Raw genomic sequence first — 8,149 nt, 5'->3', positions numbered from 1 at the left:
CATTCCAACTAGAGACACAAGAGATTGCAGGCACTGGAATCTGGAATAATGCACAAAATGGTGGAGGAACTCAGTGAGTCAGGCTGACTGATCTGCTGAATTCCTCTTGCATTTCAAAGTTAAGTTTATGGTCATATGCACAAGAACATACTGTATATACATAGGTATAATGAAAAAAAACATTTGCCCCAGCAACAAAGGCACCTAGCATATTATACAAGTTAAGAAAAAGAATGAAAAAAGCATAAACCATTTACATTTTTACAGATATTCTGTGTATTGCTCCGCATTCCAGCCAGAGTTTGTTAAATTTAGTGGAAAAGTAGGGGCCTGGAAAATGGTAATGTGGTGAAAAATCGGCCATAATCAATCATACTAGTGCCCCTATTTCTCATATTCTTGCGATACATTGACACCTCTGCCTCCCCTTTCCGACACCTCCCGTCCGCACCTGGCTGGAGATAATAACGAAGCGACGCAGAACACGTTCAGGTCTTTGTTTACCAATGGGCGGGGCCTGTTGCTGGGATACTCGCATCACCCGCCGGTGGTGGTGACATCACGTCCGTTGTTAAGCGCATTGGTTTCCGGTGCGGTGCTAGCTGCGCTTGTTTCTCTAGCGCTCAGGCAGACAGTGAGAGGGAAGGAGGAAGGGCAAGAGGGACGGGCAGCGGCACTTTACGGGCGCAGAGAAGGTAAAGGAGGGTTCATGACTTGGCGGCGCTGGCCGCGGGGTGCTGGTCGAGGAGGAGGAGGTGAAGGGGTTGATGCTGTAGGCCGGGGGAGTTGCCGGGCAGTCACCTAGCGACGTGCAGACGGGACTTTTCTCCACCGATCAGACGCGCTCGGGTGTGGGCATTGCCACAACGAGCGAGCGCACCGTCCGACCAACAATTGGCGAACCCTGAAGTTTGTAATATGATGAACTTCAACAAAAGTTTCCTCCATAAATGCGCCCAACCTCCTGTTTTACAGACCCCGTTAGGGCTGCTGTAAATATTTCCGAATGCTGTAAATATTTCTGCTGTTGATCGAACTCTTCTCTCTTGCTATCACCTCCCACCCTGCTCTCGCTTCAGAAGTTACCCAAGTGCTTCCTGATCTCTGAAGCGCACTTGTTCAAGATCTGGGCATTTGTACGTTCCTGAGCAATACTAATTTTGAGGCAAAATATTTATTATTGTCAGCTTTTAAAGTCCTTTATCTCGGGCTTCTTAAAAGTGGCAGTAATATTTGGCTTATGAATCGAGGTATTAATGGTTTTTCATCGTGAAGGACCAACCATCATAACGCACGCTTACGGCGCCATACGGAGGAACTATTATTTCTTGTAATTATTATGATGGAGAAGATTTTAATTTTTATCAAGCTCGAAAAGAATGCGCACGTTCCAGTGCACGTACTTTAGCCATTGAATCACGTTTTACTGTAGTATCTGGTAAGGTCTCTTTTATAAATGACACTGACTTGATTTGTGCTAATGAAATACAGAGGAAAACTGACATCATTAACGTAAAATGTTGGAATTTCCTTTTACCATTATAAGGTATACCGTGGTGATCTGTTTATTCCTTTGTTGCTGACATTTAATTATCACTTTTGCGTTACGTTCCATTTGCTTAAAGTAAATTCATCAAGGTACTACTGTTGTAACATCATTTTAATTTGAGTTCTTTCTGTAATACCACCAGTAAATCACATGATGAGTGAGCCATGACGTTCTGTACTTCAAAGTCCAGACAACTTGGCTTTAGCTTCACTTAGATTTTCTGGCTTCTTCTGGTTTCCTTTAAATCACTTAAAACCAAAATGTGAGCACTAAGCTGGTTGTTACTCCCTGCCATAGCTTTCATTGTGTTTACTTTAACTGACCAATTAAAAAGATAAACCTTGGGACATCTTTGCTATAAACTGGTATCAAAATTCGCTTGTGAATCATTCCTTTCAGTTTACTGATATTATCTCTTCAGTTTTGTATGTAATGCTGCTGTGGGCAGGTTGCCATAGAATTGGGTTCAATACTTCTAGTGGATCTAAAAGGTGCAACTGGAGGTCACAGTGAATTTCCTTGGCAGAATGGTAACTGAGCTGTCAATTTTTACAAAATAGTTTTGCAGTTCAGTTTTGATACTGCGGCTGCAGTTTTTTTTCCTGGAAAGGAAGGAAGTTGCATTGACTAGACAGATTGGTACCAAGACTATAAAACTGTTTAAAAGCATATGCCTTGGAGATACTGAATGGGACTGCCTGAAAGATGATAGTACCTTGAGTTATTATCAAATCGCAAGAATATAAGAAATCTTAAAGGTAGTAAAAGGGCAGGTTTTAGCTCAAACTCCAGAGTTTTAATTGCAGTTTGAATAGCATTGGTATGCGAGTTATCTACATGTTGACATTTCTACGTTTTGAACAACATTTTAAAAGCCTCAGGTGTTAGCTGAGTATTTTAAATGAATTTTCTCCTCCGTGGATTAGTGACTTAAGAATTTGTACAATAACATTTTTATTAATAAGGAAGCTGCAGTTCCAAAAGCTGCTGATCGCAGGTGTTTCTGACTAAGCAGTCTACACTAGAGATGGCTTTCCAATTTAAATATTTCTGCATGTGTTATAGCCGAAATTTGAAAATTAAAATCCTCCAAACTGTATTAACACAGTGCTTAGATATGATGGGAACTGTGGGTCTTCATTCTAGAATTCATGAAGCTCTTGAAACCTTAAAATGAATTTATTTTAGGGATCATTAAAACATGCAAAAGACAGTATAATGTTAGAATTCAGTTCCTGGTGGAGGTGGTGTAGTTGGAAATGTGAAGTTTTAAAAATAATTTAATTTATTCAGTTAGTATTTTAACAGTGGGGAACATTGTTTTTCTAATATAAAAATTTGCATAAACTGCTGGCACCAACTTCAAGGCTTCTAGTTGAAAGTGTGTGCCTAAATATTTCCAAAAAAAAATTATTATTCTTTTCGGCATTCCATTTATTTCCTCTATCAGGCTCTCTTTCAAATGTTACCGTAGTTTTAAGTCTTTGTATTTGGGGTCATTCTTGCTGCTGTTTTTCCATCAACGCACACTTTTTTAAGATGTAGCAAGTATGTCTTGACATTTCCATCTGTGTACCACCAACTATTATTTTGCTGTTTTAATCACATCCCCATAGTTTTATGTTTAGCACTTCCAAGATTGTCTCCGTCTGTGAATAATTTGTCTTGCAGTTGTCTAGTTTACTGATCTTTAGCCCTCCTGTAAAGGGTTATCTATATGCTGGAACCCTTCAGATTAAGCTATTCCTGATGTGTTGGGTTGAAATTTTGCAGGCACACTACATGTAAAACAGGTTACATTTCACAGAGCAATGTTACTTTCCTGCCCTTGTCAGGACTTCAAAGAAAAAACAGTGCAAATTATGTTGAGCTCTTGACCTTATGAAAATTGATATGTAAATAATTTGAATGATATGAAATTTATCTTATTTCCTTATTAAATCCCACAAGTTCCCTGAAGTTTTTCAGAATAAATAGCAAGTTGTATTACATGAGATGATCCAAGTATTTTCTGTATTGTTTTCCACTTGGAAGTATAATACTTTTCATAAAATTTTGGCATGCATTTCAGTAAAATAGTTGTTTCAGCAGATCAACTGCAGAAATTTAGTCATAATACTCCTATATTTAGAGAGCAAAGTGCTGATACAATGATCTACAGCTAATTCTGTTGCAAAGACTTTTTTTAATGTTTGAATCCTACAAAACATCTCTGAATGTTATGATAGATGGAACCCATTATCAGTAGGAAGAGTGGTTAACTGCACTATGTTCATGTGGCTGTGTTGCTGTATGGTTGCTGTACTCTGTACTCAGAGAGAAATTGCTGCACAATTCCAGAAAGCAAGTTTAGTCAAATGTGTAACTGGCAAAAGCAAACATTCCAAAAGTGTCAAGTTTTGAGAAATGCTTCTTTCATTTTTCTCATTCATCTGCTTTCTGACCTAAGCTGTTGGAAATGCTGATGATTGGAGTTGTTTATTTTACATACAATATTTCATGTTAGTACAGAATTAGCATAGTTTAACTATAAAGAGCAGGTGTTGGGATGTTCTAAAGATTTTTATTGCCCTCTGCCTATACATGCTGCATAATACTGGTGAACTTCTTGCATCAAGAAAAATTCAAGTGAAAAACTCCTTGACAGATGTTTGACCGTATAAAATATAATTCTGAGTGGTTACTTTGTAAGACTTGAAGGTCATACAGGAGAGGGAAGGAAAGCTGAAGTCTTGTTTGCTCAGGTTGGTAGAATGGGCTTTGTAAAACTTGATTTTAGATAAAAAGAGAAATCTACGTTTCAGGTTGTCTGGTGAAGTTTTATCTTTAAAGTACCAACTTTTTAGAAGAAAATTATTCTTTTACGGGATGTGGGCGTTGCCAGCTAAGCTAGCATTTACAGTATTGTCCACCCCTAGTTGCCCTTGATAAGGCGGTGATGAGCTGCATTCTTGAACCACTGCAGTCCCTGAGGTGTAGGTACACCCACAGTGCTGTTGGGGAGGGAATTCCATGATATGTGTATACTTAAGGCAGAGGATGATAGATCCGTGATTGGTCAGGGCAGGAAAGGATACGTGGAGAAGGCAGGAGTTTGGAGCTGAAAGGAAAATTGGATCAGCCATGATGAAATGGCAGAGCAGACCTAATGGGCCAAATGGCCTAATTCTGCTCCTATATCTTATGGTCTTATTTTGACCCAGTGACAATGAAGGAACAGCGATCATGTTTCCATGTCGGGATGGTGGGTGACTTGGAGGGGGATTTCCAAGGACTGGTGTTCCCAGATATCTGCTGTTCTTGTCCTTCTAAATGGTAGTGGTTGTGGGTCTAGAAGATGCTGCCTTAGGAACCTTCCAACTGTTGTTGCAGTGCATCTTGTTGTTAGTACACACTGCTGCAACTGTTTGACGTTGATGGAGAATTGGATGCTTGTGGAAGGGATACCAATCAAGTGGCTGCCTTGTACTGGATGGTGTCAAACTTCTTGAGTGTTGATGGAGCTGCGCTCATCCAGCCGTGAAAGTACTTGAATTCAGGGACAGATAAATTGTTTAGTTATCCAAATGTTGCTGCAGACTAAGGTTAGGGAAGGGTAGTCAAGTCATGCCTCACTTGATCATCAAACTATGACTCATGGGTGATTATGAAGCTTCAGCTTGTAGCTGAGAGGATAGAAAGAAAGGGAAACACAAGAAACAGCAGGTTTATGCCATCTAGGCTTCTGCATTCTCTGCCATTCAGTAAGAACAAAGCTGATCCATCCTTGCCCTCAATACCACTTAATGTGTGCCTACTTTGTATGTTCAGTATGTATCGATCTCAGCCTTAAATGTATTAATGACTCACTCCACAGCTCTCTGGAGTGAAGAATTCTAACAAATCATGAGCCTTTAAAATTGCCCTTCCTCCATCTGAAATGGGTAACTCCTATTTCTGAAACTTTGCCTATCTATTTTTAGATGGCCCATCTGGAGGAAGCATCCCCTCATTATCTATTATCAGTTCCCCTCTGAATCTTTGTCTAAACAATCACGTTCTCCTAAACACAAATGAACTTGGGCCTAATGTATTCAACCTCCTTTTGAATGTCAACCCTTAATCTGAGGAATTAGTTTACTGAAACTTCTCTCCATTGCCTTGAGTAGAAATATCTTTTCTGTGGAGTTTAATCTTTCTTTACTCCATACACATTGCAATAGAGGCCAGCATACCATTAGCCTTATAACTTGATACAGGAGCCTGTTAACTTTTTGTTTGTGGTAGGGCCACCATATTCCTTTGTATAACAAGGTTCTGTGGTCTCACTCAGGGTAAATAATAACTGTATCCAAAGTGGATAACTTCATATTCTGCTGTCACTGCTTTGACGTTCGCTATATCTCTATTCCTTTTCACCTTTACATCCTCTTCACAGGATGCTAAACATCTATTTTGTTTCAGCAGCAAATTTGACAACGAGCAACTCTACATTATGTGGGTGAGGTGATATATTCCTAAGAAAATGCTTATTGTGATTATTGTCCATCCCCCCCCCCCCGCCCCGCCCCACCACCACCACCACCACCTGCGTGAAGCAGAGTTGTTTGAGCAAGTCTGGCTTAACCCGGTGTGTTTCTGTGAATTTTATTCTGAATTTAAAATGTGTCAAACTGTTGGGTACAGTAAGGTCAAATTTAGGTCGGGGATTTCCCAGTACCCCACATTACTTACTAGATTTGATTTTGGTTTCAATGTTGGAATTCTATCAATCTTTTAATAATCTATGCATTGAATGATATTTATTGTCAGCTGTTATATAAGGTTATGTAATCCAAAGTCTCAAGTAAAGGTATTTCATCATAAATTTAGGAATATTTGCCTTTATCAAAAATGTCCTATTCAGGAGCTGTAAAGTAGCCAGAAATTCTACTGTCCAGCAGTAGTCTTTGATGAATGAGCTGTATGTATTCTTCATTCTGCTGGCTTCTGGTAGAGATTTAAGATCCAATGTATTCAATGGGCAATTGTTGATTCTGTTGCGTCCTGGCTTGTACTCACAGCAATCATTAACAGTCCTCATGAAAGTGTATTTTTGTATCATATGCAGAAACAACACAATGCACTCTGGAAAGTATTTTTGTGATATATTTTGAATTAGCCTCTGATAGCCTGTGTTAAGTTTATAAAGTCTTAAATTACCATAGAGTAAAAGAATGCTTTAGTGATTGTGGATCTTTATTAAAGAAGTACAAGTCTTCCCTGATCCTGGTGTGTGAGAACATTAGGCAGTATTGATTTAATGTGTATATTTTTAGCAGAGCCAGGTCTAATGTTTTTATGTGAGATTGAGCTTGATAGTATGGCAGTTTCTATTTCCTTATACTGGTTGTGTCCTTGTGAAAAAAGATTAGTTTAGGTAATGGGGATTATTCTGGCTACTTGGTTGCAATATCAGGTATTTGGTGGTTGTCTTTCATATTCTCAGGCAATTACTGGGTGACTTGCTTGGTTACCTCTCTGCATTGGCATTTCAGCACTGCATTGCACACCTTTTAGAAGAGCTGTTAGTGTGACCTCTTATGTGGATATAATAAGTTCTTTGCCATTTTTTTGAAGAAAAGTTGTCTTTCTCCCTAGTGACATGGCTAATATTCATCCTCTTACATACTAAACATGATTTATTTTGTTTGCATGGACAGTCAGAAATGTAGGAGTCTTAGAATAATGTACACATTGACATCAGAGCACTGCCATAATCGGATGTGCAGGTTGTGATTTTGTTAAACCATTATAATTCAAAATTTATTAAAAATTTATGCCCTACTTTAGCTGATTTAGATATGAGCATACAGATTAAGATCCAGGTTTTAGCAAGAAGTTGCTTTCAAGTTTTATAGAGAAATTAAAATGACGGAATTCCAAGAAAATCAGCTGAGGTAAATCTCTTTAAAGTTCAAAGTAAAATTTGTTATTAGAATACATGCATACAACCCTGAGATTTTTTTCCCTGCAGGCATACTCAGCAAATCTATAGAACAGTAGCTGTAAACAGGATCAATGAACAACAAATTGTGCGAATACAATTATAAGTAAATAGCATGAAATAACAAGATAACACATCCTTAAAATGAGGTCATTGGTTCGAACACCAGAAATAGTGTAGTTATCCTCTTGTTCAAGAGCCTGATGGTTGAGGAGTAGTGACTATTCTTGAACCTGGTGATGTGAGTCCTGAGCCTCTTGGACTTTAAAAGAGCATGGTCTGGGTGGTGAGGATCTTTGATAGATGCTGAACAGGGTGTTTGGGAAGGCTTTTCTAGTGATATACTGGGCTGAATCCACTATCTTTTGTAAGATTTTCCACTCAAAGGCATTGGTGTTCCCATACCAGGCCGTAATGCACGCTGTTGTACACACAACTGTAGAAGTTTGTGAATTTGTCAAGGTTGTTGATGACGTGCGAAATCTCTGCAGACTCTGAAGAAGAGGCTTTACATCATTGTAATCACAGGCTAATTGGAATGAATGGCTTTAAATTTAATGTTATCACTAGAAGGTTACTTTATAGTCAGAGTTAGAGAAGCTAAAAATGGCATGTTTTTCTTGTGTGACTGTTCT

At 38.8% G+C, this 8,149-nt stretch overlaps 1 protein-coding gene across 6 annotated transcripts in view; it reads left to right on the top strand.

Moving 5' to 3' along the window:
* The first annotated feature begins 566 nt into the window (after positions 1-566).
* Positions 567-8,149, top strand: part of LOC134359854 (nucleus accumbens-associated protein 2-like) — a 68,719-nt gene continuing 61,136 nt past the window's right edge. For 3 of the 6 annotated variants that reach the window (XM_063073600.1, XM_063073602.1, XM_063073597.1), the window contains exon 1: positions 567-695. The gene's annotated coding sequence lies outside the window, so the exon portion shown is untranslated. Of the gene's footprint in view, positions 696-867; positions 1,439-8,149 lie in introns of those variants that run through there. The other 3 variants (XM_063073599.1, XM_063073601.1, XM_063073598.1) reach the window with 3 other exon arrangements.

Source organism: Mobula hypostoma, chromosome 21 (genome assembly GCF_963921235.1).
Source record: "Mobula hypostoma chromosome 21, sMobHyp1.1, whole genome shotgun sequence".
NCBI lineage: Eukaryota > Metazoa > Chordata > Chondrichthyes > Myliobatiformes > Myliobatidae > Mobula > Mobula hypostoma.
The sequence above is the reverse complement of the archived record's forward strand: the minus strand, read 5'-3'. Positions and strand labels throughout refer to the sequence as shown.